This window comes from Pinus tabuliformis, chromosome 3_1 (genome assembly GCF_031772625.1).
Source record: "Pinus tabuliformis cultivar Carrire ecotype Pingquan chromosome 3_1, CPIR1, whole genome shotgun sequence".
In the NCBI taxonomy this organism is placed as follows: Eukaryota; Viridiplantae; Streptophyta; class Pinopsida; order Pinales; family Pinaceae; genus Pinus; species Pinus tabuliformis.
This window is the reverse complement of record NC_142301.1, coordinates 312,202,571-312,226,290: the sequence shown is the minus strand read 5'-3', so window position 1 is coordinate 312,226,290 and position 23,720 is coordinate 312,202,571.

The following is a 23,720-nucleotide window of genomic DNA, read 5'->3' as shown; positions in this document are numbered from 1 at the left end:
CTGAATTCCAAATCACTAAAATTCCTAGAACCCACAATCTGCATGCTCATAGTTTAGCCACCTTTGCAAGTACCTGCAAGCTGCCTTTTGAGCCCCATCATTGTTTTACAGCTGAGGTAAAACACAGACCCTCCATTCCAAACAATGTTAATGATTGGCAAGTATTTGAGGATGACAAGCAAATAAACCATTTTTTAACCCTGCAACATGAATTTGCAGGATTAAATATTGACACTGACACAGCAAGTCAATCACAAATACTTGATACAGCAAGTCAATCACAAATACTTGATACAGCAAGTCAATCACAAACACTTGATGGAGCAAGTCCATCACAAATACAGTTTCAACAGATTACTCACCCAATATCACCTAGAACAGCAAAACAAATGCTAAATCCAACTATTTTCAATAAGGACAACATTCAGCAAATTCAATCAACCAATTGTGAGGAAGTGGCCAATGCTGGAACTGAAATCATAGAGCTGAAAGACAATTTTCTACCAACAGGCCTAACTCCCTAGAAGACATCTTTGACTCAAATGATATTCCCAGAAAACCAAAAATGCAGCCCTTAAATGCAGCCATTGAAGAATGCAACATAGGTACAATTGACAAACCCAAAATAATTAAATTGTCTGCTTCTTTACCTCCTGACCAAAAGCCTAAATACATTGACCTCTTTAAAGAGTTCCAGGATGTCTTTGCATGGAGTTATGAGGACTTAAAGTCCTATGACACCTCTGTTATCCAGCATACAATCCCTCTCAAACCTGATCAAAAGCCCTTTAAACAAAAACTGAGGAGAATCAATCCTATGCTTCTCCCAGTAATGGAACAAGAAGTACAGAAAATGTTCAAGGCAGGCATCATAGCACCAATTAGATTCTTTGAATGGATCTCCAACTTAGTCCCTACAAGAAAGAAGACTGGTGAAATTAGGCTGTGTGTGGACTTAAGGAATCTGAACCAAGTATCCCTCAAAGACAACTATCCCTTACCCAAGATGGATCACATTCTCCAAAGAGTGGTAGGGGCCTCAAGGATCTCATTACTGGATGGATTTTCAGGCTTCAATCAAATCCTGGTGCACCCTGATGATCAAGATAAAACAGCATTCACTACCCCATGGGGAACTTTCAAATATGTAAATATGCCTTTTGGATTGAAAAATGCAGGGGCAACTTTTCAAAGAGCAATGGATATTGCTTTTTCCAAAGAGATTCATGACTTTTTAGTCATTTACCTAGATGGCCTTACACCTTTCTCAAAATCAGACCAAGAACATATAAAACATTTGAGACAAATCTTCCTAAAATGCAGAAAATATGGAATCTCCTTGAATCCCAAGAAATCCCTGTTTGGTTTAGAGGAAGGTAAGCTATTGGGCCACATCATTTCTAAAGATGGCATTAGAATTGACCCAGATAGGATACAGGCTATCCTACAAATGCCCCACCCAAGAAATGTCAAAGAGTTGCAAGGATTCTTGGGAAAAATCAATTTCTTGAGAAGGTTTATCCCGAACTTAGCAGAACTAATCAGATTATTAAATAACATGCTAAAAAGGGATTCAAGAGTCAAATGGACTGTTGAAGCCAATCAAGCTTTTGAAGGTATAAAACTGGCCCTTACCCAAACCCCAGTGTTGACCAATCCTCAGTTTGACAGAGAATTTATCATTTTCTCTTTTGCCTCCCAGCATACTATTGCTGCTATTTTATTGCAAAAAGATGACCAAGGAAATGAGAAGCCAATTGCTTTCTTTAGCAAAGCTCTTAGAGATGCACCTTTAAAGTATCAAATCATGGAAAAGCAAGCTTATGCTTTGGTCAAAGCCATTAAAGACTTTAGGATTTATATCCTTTATTCCCATGTTATAGCATATGTGCCAAGTCCTATTGTCAAAGACATTCTCACCCAAGAAAATTTAGAAGGCAGAAGAGGAAAGTGGATTGCCAACATCTTGGAATTTGATATTGAGATAAAACCTACAAAACTAATAAAAGGGCAAGGCTTGGCCAAATTAATGACAGAAGCAAATTTCCAAGCCTTGGACATCAACCATTGGACAGCGAATCAGAGCTGGCGACTCCAAAGATCAATGTAGCCTTTGAACAATCCCCTTGGTACTCTGATATATGTTATGTATTGCAAAACCTGTGTGCTCCCCCAGGATTGTCCAGAACTAAATGTAGGTTTTTAAAAATGAAAGCTTCTAAATTTTGTGTTATGGATGGAAATTTATTGTGGAGAAACCATGAAGGAATATTGCTAAACTGCCTAATTGAGAATGAAACTGACAATATCATAAAGGAATTTCATGCAGGTGACTGTGGTGGACACTTGTACTGGAAGTCCACTGTGGATAAAATACTAAGGGCTGGGTACTACTGGCCCACCATGTTCTCTGATGTCAAGAAATTCACCACCTCATGTCATAAATGTCAAGTGTTTGAGGGTAAGAGACAGTTGCTGCCACTTCCCTTAAGGCCTATTGCAACAGAGAGACCTTTTCAACAATGGGGCTTGGATTTCATTGGGGAAATTCATCCCTCATCTTCAGGCCAACATAGATGGATATTAACAGCCACAGACTACTTCACTAAGTGGATTGAAGCTGTTCCATGCAGACAAGCAAATGATTCCACTATCATTCAGTTCTTGGAGAACAACATATTGGCTAGATTTGGCTGTCCTGACAAAATAATAACAGACAATGCTGCTGCTTTCAGATCCAAGAAAATGGTGAACTTCTGCCATAAATTTCACATCACCTTGGGCCATTCTACTGCATACTATCCCCAAGGAAATGGCCTTGCTGAGTTATCAAATAAAAGTATGGTAAACATCATAAAGAAAGTACTAGAAGAGAACAAAAAGAATTGGCATACGAAGCTTGTGAATGCCCTATGGGCAGATAGACTAACAACCAAAAGATCAATTGGGACCAGCCCATATGAGTTGGTTTATGGATTAGAGGCCAAATTTCCTTCATCACTAGGAGTGCCTGTTATGAAACTTCTTCAAGAAAGCCAAGCTGAACCAAATGATATGCAAAGAAGAATCAATCAGATCATATGTTTACAACAAACTAGAGACCAAGTTTTCAGCAGAGTTCAAGTTCTACAAGAAAAATTAAAGAAGGCCTTTGATAGAAGAACTAAGGCAGAAGATTTCAACATTGGTGACAAAGTCCTCAAGTGGGATTCAAGAAGAGAGGATAAGGGAAAACATGGAAAATTTGATTCCCTTTGGAAAGGACCATTTGCTGTCCAAGCAGTACAAGGAAACAACACTTATTTCCTTAAGAGTCTCAATGAAACTGATTTGGATGAAGGTCCTGTGAATGGCAGGATGCTGAAGCTCTATTTTGAATATCACCCATAAGTGCAGCCTGAGTTTTTGCCTTGTACATATCCAGATGTATATATTATTTTCTGTCAACATGTAAAAATGCAATTTCTCAAAGCTTTCTTAAACTACCAGCAAAAAGTGAATAGAATCAGAGGTCTACCAAGAAGAGAAGCACACAATTTTGGCATTTCAAAGCAACAAACTTCAAGATTGACAAGAGCAGTCAAGGAGCAAGGCAATCTGACCTGCTGTTCTTGGTCTTTCAAATGAAAAACCATCCCCATGTGGAGCCACTTAGCTACCTATACCAATAGGTTTCATATTTCATGATTGGCAATGAAAAGATCCAAATATGCTCTGCTTTGATGATGCAAAGATCACATATTTCCATAAGAATACAATCTGTGCTTATAGCTTGATGGGAACTAAATTTTGATGGATGGTCCAATAGTCTAATCTGGATCATGCCATGTTTTGAATTTTCAGTTGTAGAATAGAGAAAGAAGTCTGGCCAAACTGTTTAATCTTGGCAGACAAGTAGTTCAGGTAGAGAAGAAAAGGCTCCCAACAGCTCAATCTGGGACCTTGGAAGAAATAAGGGTAGAAGTAGATAGAAAAACAAAAGAAAAAGCCAAAGAAAAGAAAAGGCTAGTAAGGGTCTGCAAGTCCAAGTGCACCCTCCAAGAAGAAATAAAAAATGCTAGGCAAATAGATGGGTAGGCAGTTGGGGTTGCAGAAAGGTCATTTCTTATAAGTTGCATGTGTGCTAACTTTGTTTACCAAAGCAAAATCAATGAATTGAGAAGGTGTCATTCTTCATCAAGTTGCAGCAAGCAAGAAGCATGTCTAACCTCCCTTCTTCCCCTTTCCATTTCATTACTAACACTCCCTCATCAGCTGAGATTCATGGAAGAGATTATGGTTTCATGGTGGTTCTTAATCTTTTTAGAAGCCACATTTCTTGTCTAAAAATCTTTTCATTTTGATCTTCCCCCTAAACTAAGTAAGTCTCAAATAAACTTAGTGATTTTCCCCTTCATTCACATTTTCCCCCATATTTACTCTAACTCTACTATGTAATTCCCCTATGTTACCCTTCCCCTACTAGTATTAACACCATGGTGTATAAACCCCAAATTTTGTATAAATATCCCTCCCCTTGGCATTATAGCCAATAAATCCTCTGTCAGGGATCAAATTGGCATCTGGTCACTTTGATGAACCTAAACCTCACCCCTCTCCCTTCTTTGCATGGAAAATTTTAGGGGCTAATCTTCGCCCAGTGGGCTAATTTTCCATGATTTTTCCAAAAAAATATTCGCCAATTTCCAAATTTTATAAAAGACGATTCGCCCAAATTTTAGAATATAAAATTATTTGACCTAAAAAATCGCCAACATTATATAGAGACTATATATAAATCATTAAAAATTTGAATAATTTTACAAATATATCAATAAACATTTTATAATTTGTATATTAGGATTAGTGAGATTCGCCAATGTTTTTAAACTTCAATAAAATTTTCCATCCTTAAAATTTTCCTTGCTTCTTTGAAGTCATTCCACCCATTAAGCCTTTGTTTGTAAAGAAAAAACCTTGTAAAAAGCCCCTCCTACCCATAAACCCCTTTGAAATTGTGAAAAAACCCAAAAAACCCACCTTTTGCCGCTTATCCAAAGTTTCGGCGCATATGTTTGATTTTCCAAAATACATTGAAAACTTTGCAAAAACCCATATCCTAATGTTTTCCGCCGGGCACAGCTTTCAAAACAAATAATAAATTAAACCCGCCCCCCCTCCGTATTGTTCGATCACATCACCCTTCCGTCAACCGTCGGATCGGACCCATGTGATCCGACGGCCCTCGTTGATATCGGAGCGGCCCCCACGCCCGACAGTTAGCGCCCGAGAAAATGACGAAGGGTTACGTCAGTCCTCGGCCACGCGTCACCCTCTCAAGGCTCTTGGAGCGGCCTCTGACAAAACCGGGGCCGTATCGTAAGCGGTCCGAGAAAACCGTAACCACTATTGCACTTACCGCCCGGTTTGCTGGTCCCATGTCATGCCCACGTCAGAGCCACGTCGCCGCCACCCCGCCGTCGCATCACCTCATTCGTCTGTCCCTTCGCTGACATGTCTGCCACCTCAGCATATCCGTGGACCAACCAGGGCCTGCCACATCACCCGGTGACGTCATGCTGACGTCATCCGACTCTGACCCCACCTGATGACGTCATGCTGACGTCATCCCAAAAGCGCGCCAATATTGCCAAAAATCTATTTTAAGCCAAAATTTCGTGTTTTTTCTACTTTTGCCAAAAGAGACTGTCGTGGTTGCTGCATGAATTTGACGACCATACCAGCTCCAACCTGCACGTCCAACTCTGAAACCACGGGCGCCTCCGCCGTACCTGCATTTGCAACTATCAGTGACAATCCGCAAGGTATTTTTCGAAATTATTCTCTGCACCTGGTTTTATCCAAATTTCTTCGAACAAACTGTTAAGGGAGTGTTAAAACACCGAATTCACCGTCTAGTATCCAGTAACCTGCACCTATTTCCCTCTGGCAATACAACGAACGGTTTATAAAACCTGCAGTCGACTAAAACAACCTGAATTCACAGGTAGCTCGCGCAACCGTGAGCTAGAAACCTTTGCTGGCTAAATTCACCATCGAAAAGTTCTGGTCAGCCCTGCTATTTGTCTCTATCAATCTGTTAAACAGTATTTCAATTGCTGTGTGCTCAATTAACCCTCTGGTCCCTAAAATTCATACTTTCATTGTAAGGAATCACCTCTGTGTTGTTTTGCTTATTTCAACCAGTTCACCTGCAAGTCAGAAGCTTGATAGACCATGGAAACTCCAATTGCATTGAACATCAAGCCTCTCAATACCCCTCACAGGGAGTTAGAATGGAAAGCTCTGGGGGATATGGATTATCAAATGTTAGACTATTTTCCATTAGGCTCCAAATATAATATTCAGTTGCTAAATGAGTTGAAAGCCCAGCACCTTAGTGGAGCTGATATCCTAGGGATTTGGGACTCAAACTTGCCCATCTACAACCTCCCCCAGGTAAATCCTATGCCAAAATTGGTCCACAGATGCCAGGAGTGCTATGATCCATGCCAAAGAGCTGTCCTCAGCCCCACAGGTTCAATTCTGTTCCATATCACCCCAGAGAGCATAAATGAGATGCTGCATTTCCACACTGCAAAACCATTGACCCCCCTCTACATGCAGAACTTGATAAAGAAGGGAACTAAGTTGTCAAATGACCAGATCATCAAAATCAATCAGCTGTTCATACAACCAGGTTCTGAAGCCATCAGAACTCCTCCTATTGGATATGCATACTTAAATGAATTGGGCAGAATGCTAGTGGATTTGATCAGATATGCCCTAGGGTTCAGGGGAGTGGAGGATGTGGATGATAGTATAATGGCAATGCTGTCTATATTCTCTCCTGGAAAGCCTCCACCTGTACATTATGACTATGCCACATATATTGCAGATAGGATCCATGACCAGCTAATGAATCTGCAAAGGGAAAGACTGTTCAGATACACTTCGTACATTTACCATTTATTCTTGTTTTATCAACCAGGCAACTTCCTCATTCCCCTGAAGCAAGTTAATGCCCAGGGGAATCCAAGGTCAGTTGTGTTTTGGACCTCTGTTTTTCATTGCACCTCTGTATCACCATACACATACTGTGAGTTCATAGACTTGTTCATTCATCCAGCTATGACATTATTGTATGGTGTTTCTCCTCCAAGGCTAACTGATGACATGAGGAGAATTCTCCATCTAAACAAAACCTACAGCATTGGTAATTGGTACTTTTACCAACACCACACAGTGATCAGAGTTTATGGCTGTGAGTTGAAGCCTTATAGGCTGCCAAGGTATGTCCCCATGAGACTTTTTGCCCTAGAATACTTCAAGCAATTTGGGAATGCCGACTACCTCCACTTCCAAAGTAAGAACAAGAAAGCGCAGTTAAAGGTAAGGAGCCAGCTGGGCCCTTTCCTATATAACAAAAAAGAGGAGGGATGGAAAGAGGCAAATAGTACCCTAGAGGCCCTCAAACTGCAAACTAGTTTTGAGTGGATACCCTATGACCCCAATCATTTTGTTTCCCTCAGGAGGATAAGATACAAATTGGGTACCTATTCACATATGAGGCTGCCTGAGATTGAGCAGTATGACAATGCATTGAGCTGGGAAAAGGGTACCCTAGAAGAGGAAATTACTAGTGAAGAGCTGCTAGAAAGAGAGGCTAGAAATATTCAAAAAGAAGCTGACTTAGAAACTTGTGGACAGGTCCCCCTCTCATATAAAAGACAACTTGGAGTAGCTGCCTCATCCTCAACAACACATCAGCAAGCTGCCATGAATACTCCACAGACATCCAGCAAAGGCAAAGAAAAGCAGGTGGAACAGCCACCTCCTATGACTGAAGAGCAAATGGAAACACTAGTGCAGCAACAAGAAGAGATGGAGCAGCAGGGAGAAGTGCATCAACAAGAAGAACAACAACAACAGGAAGAACAAAGGCAGGAACAGCCTGTCCAGCAAGAGCAAACAGTGGAAGCCCCTAAATCCACTGAACAAACTGTGCCTCCAAGGCAAGAAACTTCAGCTGAGGCATCAATCCTCCAAACTCCACAAAAGGAGGATACAAGCAGGAAAAGGGACAGAGAGACTCCCCTTACAACATCAACAACTCATGGGGAGAAAAGACAGAGAATCAATCCCTTCTCAGAGGAAGAAATGCCAATAGGACAGTCTTTTGGTATGGTCCCACCCAGCAGGGAAGCATCAGCAAGTTCCTTTCAACAGGAACAGGATAGAGCAATGGGAGGAGAAGTGAGTTCCTCTAATCAGCAAAGGGAAGGTGGACTCAGCATTAAACAGCAGTTCATCGACATTAAGAGGAGAAATGAGCCCATCAAGATACAACTGTATAACCATCTGTTAAACATGGCTCCCACCAATCAACAAAGACTCATGTCTGCATATGATGTGCAGGAAGGCAAAATGATCATGAGTCATTTTATGCCAACAGCAGTACAACCCCAATCTGCCTCTGACTACTTGAGGACTAACCTGGAGGTCCTCGCCAAGGATATCCACCCAATGGATAAAATAGAACTGCATAAGCAAACGGGTGAGATGGTCTATGCTTCCCTGGCAGACCAAACATTGGATAACTACAGGCTACAAAATAGCCTTAACAATACAGCCTCTCAGTTAGAGTTGGAGAGAGCATCATCCCAGGCAAAGGACAACAGAATTAGGTCCTTAGAAGACATCATCATAGAGATTGGGCATGATCCCAAAGATATCAAGGGCATACAAGAGATATTAAAATTGAGGGATGCAGACATGGCAGCTTTGAGGAGAAAGATCAAACTCCCAGCCTCAATTCACCCTCAAACAGATGATGTTGCCCAGCAAAGACATGATCAAGAGGCCACAACCTTGTTGATATCTCTGTACAAGCAGCTAATCCAAACTCAGGAAAAGCTGGGAGAATCGGAGGCTGCAAAAGCAGCATTACAGGCAGCCTTGAAACAAAGAGAAGAAGGGCAAACCTCCAAGCCTCCTCCTGAAGTAATCAACCTTGAGGAAGCAGCTCCAACTACTACTCCTCCTCCTCAGCAAACAGAACCTACAGCACCAAGTACATCGACAGATGCACCAACAACAGAGCAGACTCATAGTCTGGATATGCAGAAGCTTCAAAATGAAATTCAAGTCCTGGAAGCTCAAATGTTAGAGCTTAATCAAGCCAAAGAATCTTTGGCTAAAGTAAATGAAAGATATGACAAGAGCAAACAGAATGTGGCTGAGAAGGAAAGAGATATAAGAGCTCTCAAAAAGAGAATAACTGAGCTTGAGAAAGAGCTCACACTAGATAAGGTGACAACAGAGCTCAAAACAGTCCTGTGGGCCAATATTGGCCAGTCCATTACTGATCAGTGGCAATTCATTGAGACCATAGATGAGCAGTCAGTGCTCATTACAAAGGCAAATAGGGAGATACACAGAGCAAGAGCAAGCCTTGGCAACATGCCTGATGCTGCCAGTAGGATGATCAACATATTAAATAACAGGACAAGCTCTCAACTGACCACCATGGGAATTGCTCACAGGACTGAGACAATCTCAATGGTTAAAAGGGTCCTGACATTAAGAAACCTGGTTGGAACATTAGAAAGGAGAACCCAAGACATGCAGACCGAAATCAACAAGTTCATGGACAGGTTTCAGGTGTTGCAAAACAGAGGCCTCCCCACCCTACTAAGCAGTGTGGGAAGACTGCTTACCCATGAAAACTATGCTAAAAGGGTCAATGCCTTTGCTGCAAGTCAAATTGCAGGACAACCCAGCACTTCAGCAGAATCAGGGCCAGCATCAGGGCAGACTCCATATAATAGGGTGGAAAACCTGTTTTTTATCATGAACGAGATCAATCATCTGTTCGATGTGCCTCCAAATTTCTATAAATATACAGAAGCAGATGAAACCATAGAGGCAATTGTGAAGCACCAATTTCCCACACAGGAAGTCTGGAATAAATTGACACAGCTAATATTATTAAGCCAGAACCTGTAATGTTATGTTTTGTCCAATTTATAAGTGATCATACACAGGGAAAATTTTGGTAGATAAGCATACAAAGGAAGGATGAAAGGATGAGCCAACTCAGCAGGGCTATTCGGTCACCACAGCAGCAAACACAGTCACAGGTGGCAGGGCCGAGAAGATACAGCGCAGCAAACGTAAAGGCACATTTTCCAGCATTAAAGCCAAGCGTTCCAACCGACTCAGTGACCTCCAAAGGTCAAAATATCCTCTGACAGACTTAAAGAGCAGTTATGTTGCATTCAAAGCTGCAATAACTTATTTTCTACTTTTCTGTACGAAGTAATGAAGATATTTCTCTCTCAGATGACTCAATGCCTGAGATATTTTGTATAAACATTTCTATAAAGTCCCCTTCGCATGAGTTTGCAAGGGTTGTTGTTGATTTCATTTCTAGACTTTTGTTGCTGTACAACTCTCAGAGAAATAATACAAAAGGTGGATGGAATTTCCAAAGCTCTGTGTTCCTTGATGCACTGTGGTGGCTGGCTGATTGTTACAGGATTCCTGCATATTTCATAGCACAATAAGTCTTCTTTTAACCTTTGTGTTATATGTTTTCTAGTCTTTCACCTTCTTTCATGTTTATGAGTTTTTACACTTAATGGCAAAGTAAAAGAATATTTCCAGGATTTAATCACCGATTACCCTGAACTCAATCTAAGCTGTTATAAATGTTTTCTTCAGATAGAGTAAATAAGGTGTAATTCTTAATTGCTACACTTTTCAAGCTATATCTTTCACTGTGATAAATATTTTCAGGAATTCAAGTTTGCTCCTGAAGCATCTATCTCTTTCCCACACCCCAGCTTAGTGAAAAATTCTTGAATGCTTTTCACTGGTTGTTCACATGTCACCATCATAATCTAACTTTGTTATATGAAGTATTTAAATGGCCCTGTAATTTCAGCAAATCATCTCAAGGTTTCTAAACACTTGTAGCCACAGACTCCATTGCCCAATGAAATAAAATCATCTGCAGGTTGCACACTTCAAGTACAGAAAGATATCCCTCAACCAAAGCATAAAACTAAGCACCCTCATTTCATATCTAGCCTAAAATCTCCACAAAACAGAGACAAATTATAAAGAGAGAGCCCTCTCTGATTACAGTGTGGCTAGGCACTGTAATCCAAAGATTGGTTAGTGGTTACCCCGGCCGTATTCTCTTGGGAGTCATAGGGAACAACCTGGGTGTTAACAAAGCTAAAACAAAGGCGTTGTGGAATAAGTTAGGGGATTTGCGTTAATATAATTCCTTGGTGAACAAATTATTTCTATGGAAAAAGCTACATAACCTAAGGATGAAGGATGGAAATTCAGTGATAGAGAATCTAAACACCTTCAATATTGTTGTAAGCCAGATATTATCTGTTGATATTAAGATTCGAATGAAGATGAGTGTATCATTTTTTGTTGTTCTTTGCCAAACTTCTGGGATAGTTTGGTTTTTGCCACAGGTAGAAACACAACTACTTTAAGTATATACAATACTAATATTAATAAAAAGTGTGACATTAGAGTATATACAATATTTTTATTTAAAGTTTTGTAGTATAATAATATATATTTATCTACTAGTATTATATTGGAAAAATATTAAAAATTTAAACCAAGAGACAAAAAACACATTAAAAATCTAAACTAAAAGATATTAAAGCACCATGAAAGGCACGAGATACTAATTTCTTTTACGTCTAGGAGTAGTTGATTGCTAGGGTTCTGGGAGCAATACAATGTGCACAAAGGAAGCATAAATAATTCTTGAAGAGGACAATTCACAAAGCTAGACATGCCAGCTAGGATGCCATCCACGACATTCCATGGAAGATTTGATCTCCATAATATGTGTCGCTGACTTGTTTAGGGTGGTCATGGTTTGTTGTTCATTTTCTTTCAAAAGAACAAAGTTGTGTATGGATATCTTGAAAGTTATTGTCCTTTTCATGCTTCCTTTCACAAGTCATTTGGTGTAAGTGATCTTTAAATTTGTGGAGAAATAGTGCAAAGTGTGTGGCCACAAATTGAGCTTTCATCTAGACTATATTGCACCATTTTAGGCTTTTTTGTAACTCCTTTAAATCCAACTCCACGTAACAACAGAAAATTTGGCACACCTTTATGGACAAGAAACACCCAAGGGGATGATCTACACATTTGAAAATAAAATTCTAATCTAAGATAGACTAGGGGAACATACTCTTCCCAATAGATAGAGCATATCAAAGGTCACCATTACAATGAAGCATGCATTGGACAGTACACAACATTAAACCTTTCGTGAAGCTTCTCGATGCTTTATGCATGAGAGGACTATGAATGATGAAGGGTGCAGTTTGTGTTGGGTACATGTTATATTCTTTGCATGAATGCCTCCATGCATTATACATTGCATCAGACACACTAGGGATGACAACCCCCCACTCAAGGGGTTCATAGGTGGTGGATGCCACCTTGTATGGGTTTTGGGGGAATGCACCTCAAAAAACTTTTGGTATTTTTTGTGTCCGTTGTTGATAGTTTTAGCACATGCTTTGCTTTTTAGTAGTTTTGTGGCACATGGTGATTTAGCCCATGTTTTTGTAGTTTTGGTTAAGGAACCATTATTGTATCCTAATCCAAGGTAAATGGATTGAAAATTTTTAGATGTCGCCAGTAATACATATTGTGTTGTAATATTGTAAAGATGAAAATACTAGAAAATATTTTTGGTTTTCCCGGTTTGGGTTTCCAGAGTAAAATATATGTTTTAATGTGTGTGTTTCGTTATATATTTTCTATTTTATTAATAATATGTTTGCAACAATTAGTTATGCAGGGATGAAACCTAGATTTGGTACTAGAGCAATTTTGGCTTCAAGAGGATGCCTTTGTGGCAAAGGGGTTTGGCTTGTGCCCACAGTAGACCTTGCTATAGTGGGAGATATGTTGAATTGATCCTTGTGGTGAAAGGAAATGATGATCAATTCAAAGATATAGATCAAAAAATTAAATGGGTAGAGTTTTGAGCCGTGGAATTTCAAAATGAAATATATTTTAGTGGACAAAGGTTAGTGGATTGTTGTGGATCTAGGTATTAAATGATCAGGGATGTCAATAAAAGACTAGAACAAGTTGGATCGAAAGGAAAAGAGAACAATATAGTTGTTTCTCTCAAATTCAATATCACTGAGTGTTTTAGGAGAAGCTACAACAAAGGCTTTGTGGAATAAGTTAGGGGATTTGTATTAATCTAATTCATTGGTGAACAAATTATTTCTATGGAAAAAACTACATAACCTAAGGATGAAGGATGGAAATTCAGTGATAGAGAATCTAAACACCTTCAATATTGTTGTAAGTTAGATATTATCTATTGACACTAGGATTTCAAATGAAGATGAGTGTATCAATTTTTGTTGTTCCTTACCAAACTCGTGGGATAGTTTGGTTGTTGCCATAGGTAAAAACACAACTAATTTAAGTTTTGATGAAATGGTCTCATCATTGTTATTAGACAATATGAGATGGAAAATCATGGAAAATCATGGAAAATTAGAATACAAATGCCTTGTTTGTAAGAGAATTAGGGAGAATTTTAGGGGCTAATATTTGTAGGTGGGCTAATTTTCCATGCTTTTCCCAAAAAATAGATTCACTAGCTCCATTTTTTATAGAAATGATTCACCTAAATTTGATGGTATAAAATGATTTTACATTAGAAATCGTAAAATATTTATAGATCTAATATAAAATCATTATAAATTTTATTATTTTTACAAAAAAAAAAAAATCGAAGCATTTTACAATTTTCATATTACGGACTAGTAAGATTCGCCAATATTTCTAAACTTTAATATGAATTTTCATCCTTAAAATTTTCCCTAAAGAGAATGATCCCCTAATATAAATAAGAATAAGTTCTAGAGTGGGAGATCTAAATTTAGAGGAATATCTAAATCTACAAGAAATATTGTAAAGGTATGTTGGAGGTGTTGCAAAGAAGGGCAATACAAGAAAGACTGTAGATCCAAAATTGCTAAGAAAAAACCTCCTTATATGAAGGAGGGGATATGTACTTGGCTTCTTAAAGTACACATGCATATAATGAGGAATGCGTGGTCAACTCAGGTGCATCATTTGATATGAATTCTCATACAAAGTGGTTTTGCAAGTATGAAAGATATGAAAGTAGAGATGTTTTCCTAGGAGATGACTTTACAGCCATAATCATAGGATGATAAATATTCAAGTTGGAGCTCATGGGTGGAAGGATTAGAACACTCTTTGCTATTTTTCACATATTAGGATTGGATAGAAATTTGATTTTTATAAATAAGATGAGTGATGCAAGTATGGAAATCATGTTTTAAAATGATACATATAGAATGGTTCAAGGAAAAATGGCATGGTTGAGGGTAGTGTAAATTAGAACTATATATAAGCTACTTGGGAACATTGTTTTTTATGGGTGCAATAGTTTCATTATTCTTGAGAGTGGAGATGAACAAGTAAAAACTCATATAGTCTTTGGAGAAAAGATTATGTTGTGGCATCAAAGACTATGACATCTAATAGAGAAGAGCCTTTGAGTACTACTCAATAATGATATGGTAGAAGATATGTCTAATTTATCTCTAGATTTTTATTTCTATGAACATTATGTATATTAAAAGAAGAATTGGGCAAGATTCTCCACTAGTGCTATGAGGGAAAAGGGAATATTATAGTTGAAGAAACGTGATGTGTTTGGACTTGTGTCAATTCCATCATTGAGTAAATTTGTGCATTATGACTCATTTATAGATGACTTCTAAAGGAATACATGGATTTATTTCCTCAGGAAGAAATATGAAAGCATTAATAAATTCAAAGAGTTTAAGGATCTTGTGGAACGCTAGATAGAGGAGAAAATTAAGGTGTTAGGGACCAATATGGTGGAAAATTCTATGTGAATGAATTTGAATAATTCTATAAGAAGCGTGGTACAAAAAGGTAGATCACTACTACATACATATCTCATCATAATGGAGTTGTAGAAAGGATGAATAGGATGTTGATTGAGAAAGCAAGGAGCATGCTTAGTTGTGTTAGGTTACGACAAGAAGTTTAGATAGAGGCCATGTACAATACATGTTACTGGACAAATAGATCATCCTAATTAGTGTTAAACAACAAGATTCTAGATGAGGTATGGACTAATAAGAAGTTGTCTCTTAAAAATATTTCCCTATTTAGATGTGATGCTCATGCACACATTCAAAAGGAGAATAGGAGTAAGCTAGATAAGAAAGTTGAAAAGTGTATCTGTATTGGATACAAAGATGGTCTAAATGTTTACAAGATTTGGAGCCTAGAAACTAAGAAGGTTGTGTATAGTTTTTTTTTCTAAGTAAAATTAATCTATTGAAATAAGCAAAATAATAATACAGTGAGGCTCCAGCGTCTGCAGTGCGTAACAACGTTAAGTCATGATTATCAAAAAAAGAAACTCGACTGCCCTTCGAGGGGAAACCAGTCCAAGTGAGATTACAACAAAAAGCCCACACAGGGTTCCTAGTTCAAAAACAATTAAAACATACCAAAAATCTGAAAAAATATGAGTAAAAACCTCAACCAGCTAGCTTGTAAAACCTTCGTTGATTTGCAAGGGGACACCTGGCGACTAGACATATGGGTTGAGCTCACTGACCATGAAAGGGACCCCCTCGGTGTCGTATGGGTTGGGCTCTTCCACATTGTGACATGCATTTGCATCCTTTGTTGATATGTCGTGCGAGATGCCACTTGTGGTTTGAATGCCTGCTGAGCTGCCCTCCACTGTGTGCATGCCTGATGCATCTTCTGAGGTGCCACCAGCAGCCTTTGTGCCACCTGCTCTGCCCTCAGCTACATGCTCGTTGCCAGCCAGCTTCTTTCCATGCAGAGTATCGATTTTCCCGGCCTTTTGCTGCTTTCCTGGTTCACTACCATCCCTTTGCCTCTTAGCTGCCTTCTGCTTTGCGCCGCTATTCCTCTTCCCTGGTCTACAGTCGTGGGTCTGAGCATCCTGCTCAACCTGAGAACTAGTATACTCAGTGAAGGTAATATTAACCATGGCTAAGATTTCTGGTCGAATCAACGAACTTTGGAAGCAAAATTGGGTTGTATGGTGAGAGGGGTTGGGGGGGCGAGTAAATTCTCTGTTTGGGTAGCTACATTTACGCTTTGGATGCCATGGGCCTGTGACTGCCCTCTACCACTGCACATATCAGGGTATCTTCTGGCGAAGGGACCACGAGAATGAGTGATGGATGGGGGGGAGAATGGAGTAGCAGATTCAGGGCTGGGTGTTGCGGGGGGGGGGCGGCGTATGCTTCGGCCTCGGCTACCCCCTCGTCTACTCCGCATGCGATGTCAAGTGCGCACCATGACTGTGGTGAGCTCAGGATTTGCAGGTGGGGAGGTAGAGGTTTCTCGGAGATTGAATTGGTTACGCCGAGGAAGAACAGAGGAATTCTGAGCGTGAGAGGGCTCAATAGAATTAGCGGGTGGTTCAGAGTAGGAACTAGCCGCAAAGGCTGAGTGGAAGGAAAAATGGCTACCCAAGCTTTGAGTGAAGTGAGTTCCTAGGCCTAAATCAATGCAACAGAGGAGATTGCAGCGCCTCCCCATGGTGGTGCGAGAACTAGGTGTTGCAGCAGCCTGAGCGCAGAGACATTGCAGAGGCAGAGGATAATGGACAGGAGTGGTGGTATGATTATCACCAGAGGTCATCTTTACCTGGAGTCGAAGTGGGTAGTTACAGACCGCAGAGGCCGAGTGGAAGGAAAAATGGCTACCCAGGCTTTGAGTGAAGTGAGTTCCTGGGCCTAAATCAATGCAGCAGAGGAGATTGCAATGCCTCCCCGTGGTGGTGAGAGAATTAGGTGCAACAGTAGCCTGAGGGCAGAGACACTGCAGAGGCAGAGGATAATGGACAGGAGTGGTGGTATGATTATCGCCAGAGGTCATATTTACCTGGAGTCGAAGTGGGTAGTTGCAGACAGGTTGAAGACGACGCCCACTTGAATGCCATTTATGGCTGGTGTTAATGCCATTTTTAGACTGTTGTGCTGGGTTACGGAGGGCAATGTGGTATGGCCACATGGCATCTCATTTCACCACCATCTTACTAACTTTACAGGGCACATCCGGGAAGAAGGTTGTGTATAGTTAAGATGTGGTATTTAGAGAAATTAAAGATGTTGTAAAACAAGAATTCTTACCACGGGAGAAAGAATTGAAGAAGATAGATTTTTAGTGGAAGGATAATGAATCAGATTTTATAGAAGAACATGAACCATAAGAAGAATAACCACATACTCAACTTGATTTTCCTTTAGTTTTTTTTTTTTAAATTACATATGATGATCCTAGAATTTTTAGGTAGGTAATGGATTTAGAAGATGAAAAACATTGGAAAAAGGTCATGGTTGAAGAAATGGAAGCCTTAGATCTATTGGTTTTTTTGATTGGAAGAAATCCCATTGGTGGCAAGTGGGTGTTTAAGAAGAATTTCAGTGCAAAAGTTGGAGTGGAGAAATACAAAATTTAGTTAGTAGTAAAAGGTTATTCCCAAATAGAGGAAATTGACTTTGATGAGATATTTTCTCTTGTTGCCAAGTTAAATTCTATTAGATTTCTTTTATATGTTGTTGTTTCTTTTGATTATGAAGTAGAATAAGTGGAAATGAAGACATGTTCATTCATACATGAGGATATTGAGAATAAATTTACATGAAGAAACTATAAGGATTTGTAATAACGGGAAGCAAAAGAGATGGTATGATGCCTGAAAATGTATTTATATGGATTAAAGCAATCACTAAGGACGTGGAATTGAAAATTCATACTTACATATTTGGACTTGGCTTCAGAAGGAGCAAAGAGGATCACTATGTGTATTTCAAATTAGTTTATGAACATATTATTTATTTTTTCTTATATGTGGATGATACGTTACTAATTGAAAATGACATGGCAATCATTCAGGAAGTGAAAACTCATTTGTCCTCTAAATTTGACATAAAGAATATTTATGTTGCAAATTTCATTTTGGGTATGGAAATTAAAAGAGATCAAGCAAATAGGAAACTTTGGTTAAATCAAAGGAAGTATGTTGAGATAATATTGCATAGATTTAATATGTAGGAATGTGAATCGGTAAATGTCCCTATTCCTCTAGGTGTAAAGTTATTTGCTAACCAATGTCCCATGCACAACAAGAGGATGAGGACATATCCCATATTCCATATGCCAATGCAATTGGAAGTTTCACATCTGAAATATTTTGTATTAGACTGGACATTGCAAATGTAGTGGGAGCATTGAACACACATATGTCAAGACTAGGGAAGGAGCAATGGATAGTAGTAAAGAGGGATTTTAAGTATTTGTGTGGCCTTGATGGTTATGGATTGTACTACAAAGGTAGAATAGGATTGGATAGAGTGTAGGATATATGTGGCTTCTTTGATGCAAGTTGGGCTAGAGATATGGATCACAAAATATCTACAAGTGGGTATGTGTTTAACCTATTTGGAGGAGAAAGAGACAGTTTATAGTGGCACAATCAACTATAGAAGTTGAATACACGACAATCACTCACGCAAGCAAGGAAGCAATATGGTTACAAAGATTATGGTCTAGTATTGGGTTGTATAACAAGTTATAAGGATATATTGCAATAGTCAGAGTGAAATATTCTTGGTGTAGAACCCATATTATGATTTTAAGTGTTATTAAGGTACTTTAGAGCAAGTGAGTAAAAAACCATTTTGTTGCTACTAGTGATGAATAATGATAACAACAAATAAAAATGGTTGCTAATATGCTTCAGATATGCAAAACATTAGTTAGAAAACCTACAGAGATGGCATGCAAACACAAAGGAACATATAGCATCAAATGATATACCAAAATCCCAATGGATATAGAAGAAATTTGATTTTATTAAACTGAAATAGAATGTGTATACCTAGTGAGGAGAATATGCAGACTTCGGTCTACAAATCCCCCTTTGTGGGATGGGTTCTTTGATACCTTATGCTTCAACTTCAACTCTCTCTTTCCTAATGGATGCAATGGGAAAATGGTGCTAATGGTGGCTTGAACTCGAAAATGGGAGCTCAAATCTCATAAGACGATAATGAGGATGATGAGAATGGTCATGTGTAGAATGAGGAGAAAACCCCTCTATTTATAACAAAATATTAGGATAGATCTAGATTTAGAAAAATAATAAAAAATGTTAAACCAAATCAAGATCTAGTCGTTAGGAATATTTTATTATATTTTAGAGAGGAAAATATTATTTAAAATTATCAAATATCTTTATTTAGAAAATGGATAAAGTAATTAATAAATAAAAAAAGATTTATTAATTACTTGATGGGGATAAAGTCAAAGTGGTTTATAATTAATGATTAAATAATTATTTCATGAGAGAAATAGGGGATAAATATGGAATGATAAATAAATGAATATTTATTTAATTATTCCTAAGTGGTTAAGTAAAAAAGGTTAGAAATAATCATTAAACAATTATTTTTAGAGAATAATAAATAATATTGATTTATTTAATTATTTTCATAGGGTTTTTGGATTTTAATGAAGAATAATTTAGGAAAGTTGTTCACTAAGTTATTTCCTAAGGCGAAAGTGAGTTTTAATGTGTAGAAAATCATCCTACATGGTGTATTTTGATCAATATAGTAGGAAATGGCTAGGTGATCATTTCTTGGATGATCACACGAAGGAAACACATATTGATGTTCAATATCACTTTGTGAGAGATACGATTGAAGACATGAAGGTATTACTGGTAAAGTTGGACAATTTGAAGAATGTCAGAAATTCATTAAAAGAAATTTGTAAGAATTTAGAAGTTTTCTTGGTATAGAGAAATAATGTGCATTATTTTCCTATATTATTGATCATGTACTCCTGCAACCGCATGTATGCAAAGAAAAGAACAAGTGGGAGAATGGTGGGTATATGTAATATTCCTAGCATGACTACCTCTACATGTTGTACATTGAACTAAGCATGGTGGAGGGAAAAGACCGGCTTTCTTAAGGGGTTCCCAAGGGGGTGGAAGTCACCTTACACGGGGGTTAAAGAGAAGTGCCCCTGAAATTTTTTAGTGGTTTTTAGCACACAATTTCACTTTTAACAATTTTGTGGCACATGGTGGTTTATCCCATGGTTTTGTAATTCCAGTGAAGGAACTATGGGTATATTTTTATCCAAGGTAAATGGATTTGTAGTTTTTGGATTACATAGGATTTACATATTTTATTGTAATACTATAAATATGAATATAATAAAAACAATCTTTCTAGTTTTCCCAGTTTGTGTTTTTAGGGTAAAATCTCTATGTTAATGTGGGTGTGTGTGTGTGTGTGTGCCATTGCATATTTTCTATTTTATTAAGAATTAGTTTGCAACAATTAACTACATTGGGTTAAAATATACATTTTGGGAATGAGGGGTTGTCAATGGGATTTAATTACCCACTAATCCATGTCTAGTTGATTTGACATAGGATGGTAAAAAATTCCCCAACCTCCATCATTTTATTTATTTAGAAAGTTATTATTATAGATTCTTAGTGGGAGGAATTTTGTCAAGGTAAAAAATGGGTGGTGGTGTGATTTGTGTCCATTTCTATAAAGAATAAATTCCCTTACTTAAATTGAACTCATTTTTTTCTATATAATCCACTTCCAGTTTGTTGGTCTGAAGAAATTAGAGGAAGAAGGCCTTTTTGAGTTTATGGATTAGTATTTTGGATTATTTTATGGATTATGTATCTTTGTAAATGAGATACTTCTTTTTTTATTTAAATTCTTGGAGATGAGAGTGCAACCTCCCATGAATATTGTTTCCAAATAGGTTCAATATGCTATTATTTTGTGATTCCTTTGATGAATGCCAATTCTTTTATTTTATTATGCATTACTTGTCCAATAACCAATGCATAAGATATTAATTTGTTTCCTCTAGCATAGATGAATATCCCCCACATGTTTATATCCTTTGTATTCACTTTAGATGATTTTTTGAAGAAGTTAATGTAGTGCTTTATAGTCCATATCTAGTTTTCCAACTACATTTTTCAGCCATAGTTTCTAGTTCTTATCTCCCCATTCGAGTGAAGGAGGTTGCTCTATGGGAGGGATGGGAGACTCCAGAGCCCAAGCTCACAGTGTTGTGTATATAGCCTGAAGACGTCCTTTTGAACATGATCCTCAGTCACCAAAATAGAATAAATTACCACTTGAACATTCCCAGGGCCCCTACTCATATACATATTCCACTACCAAGTTGGAGCTCATATGCTTGCATGCCCGTAAATTATTTAAAATGAATTTCATTCATCTTACAGGCTTGCATGCTTCTGTCCTGACCCACTTGTGTGCCTCATTGACAATTCCCTCTTATGAATGACCGATCCTCTTCCTTTAAGGTGTTAATGGAATTTCCAGGCTTAACCTACTCCATGAGCCTGTGATCTTTAAATGGTTCCACAACCTTTGTTACACCACTCTATTCTCTACTTGTCAGCCCCACTACTATGGTTGAATCTCAATTACAATTTCTTTAGGGATTTTGACCTTCTGGGCAGTATCTATTGTGAGTTCCATCGATTGGCGATTCGTTTGTTGTTGTTACCTATTAGCTTGACTCCATACAATCTCGTGTTATTTATTAATAACGTTTCTGGATTCCAAGCTTCTAATCTTCCGGGCATTGTTCTCGCTAGCCCGACTCGAGACTACCTTGTGTCACTTATAATAGAGTTTCAAGATTTTGGGCTTTTGAGATTCCAGGATTTTGACCCAATGCTTTGTTAGTGACCTCCCATTATTATTAACATTTGAGGCTTTTGGGCTTCTGGGCACTGCTACTATGACTTTAGAGATCCTAGATTTGACTGTCAATAACTTTCGATCCAGGAGGCCATTTTGAGACTTCCACATAACGTTGAAAATATCTTTCTGAGTGCAGTCAAACTATGCCATATCTGGGAGTATTTGAGCTAAACACATGGGTGAAAATATACTCCAAAATATAGGACTCCCAACCATCATAGTCATCATATTATGACTTTATAATAGTATTGCTACTATGATTATGGTCTACAAGAGACTGCAGCAACCATGGGACTCCCCCTGAGCTTGAAACACCAAACACATCAATGCTAGTTCAATTTCCATCACAAATAGCCTAGTGGATATCAATGCTAAACTTGTTAACATCAATGCCAACACATTTGTTTCCACCAATCATCAATGATATTATCGTTGTCATCAATGCCAATGCTCTTATTGACTATTAGAAAATCCAATTTTCCAACACATTTGCCTTAGGTCCAACCCCATCAAGTTGCAACATTAGCGACTCTTCTTTATGCATATTGTAGCTTGGCGGTAGAACTTACCTGATCATGGATACTCGAGGTAGCACCATTTTTTCGTCTTGGTGTCCATGCAGTGTCTCATTTATTCTCCTTTCGGAATCCCTCCTAACACACCATGACCTAGAATTTGAGCCTCATGTCCTCTTATTCGTCGCTTTCTAGCCATACTCTAGAAGGATTCCAACACTTTGGTCCCTTATGATTGCCAATTTTTATCATCCTATTTTTGCACAATGAGACTTGGTTTCTTAATTCCATCGTCATCATTTTCTTGGCCCACCATTCACTTTTACTTGGTGTTTTACACTTTCTTGGAGGAACCACTCTATTGATTGGTCCAATTAGCCAAGCCTCTTTTCCTCTTCATATATATTTTCAACAGTTCCATAATGACCGATACTAGTTTCTACCCTTTATACCACTTGTTCCTCGAGGAGGAGTTTCCTTTAAGATCTTTTTATACTCCTTAACGTAGAAAATATTTCCGAGTGGACTTGTCTCCTTCACGCTCGTTAAATTACTTGAAGGGATGTCTATTCAATATAATTTTAACCCTTTTCTGGACTAAGTAGACTAGTTATGAAAAAGAATACTATAATCCTTTATGGCCAGAAGGTTCTCCCTTGTATTATTTTATCTCTCTTTCGGGCTTGGGAGACTAAATTTACGAAAAAAGAATCTATTGAGCATACTTGTCTTCTCTTTCGTGCTCATTAAACCATGAAGGAGACTAAAAAGAGAAAATGGGAAGGAAACATTTATTTTTGTCAATAATCAAAATGGCAGGGTTAGTCGCGTTTCCCTTGAGCATGGCACCTATCTACATCATTATCTCAGAGTTGGGTTTTAGCTTTCCTAGGAGTTGTATCATACATATGTTTTTGTCTACTTCTCCAAATGGTTACTCTTCCAATCATAAAGAGCATGCTCTAATGCCTCCTGCATTGTTGCACGATATCATGTGGTTCTCATTAGTCATTTTTCCAAGTTGATTTTGTGTCGTGACACTATGTGTTTAAGGAAATTCTCAGCCTGTGTCAGCCATCTACAGTTTCTTGTTGAAATTTTTGAGTTGGTCACCCCTGTTCCAGTTATACTTCATCGTCTCATGACTTCATCTATACATCACATCATCTTGGTATGTTCCATGTAGATTGATGGGGGATACATCAAGGCCCTCCTTCGATCAATCTTCTCCTGGCGACTTCAACTCATTATCCATGACCTTGATCTAGGAACTAGTAGTGCCTTCGAGCTTGTAGACCTTAGTGGCAGGTTT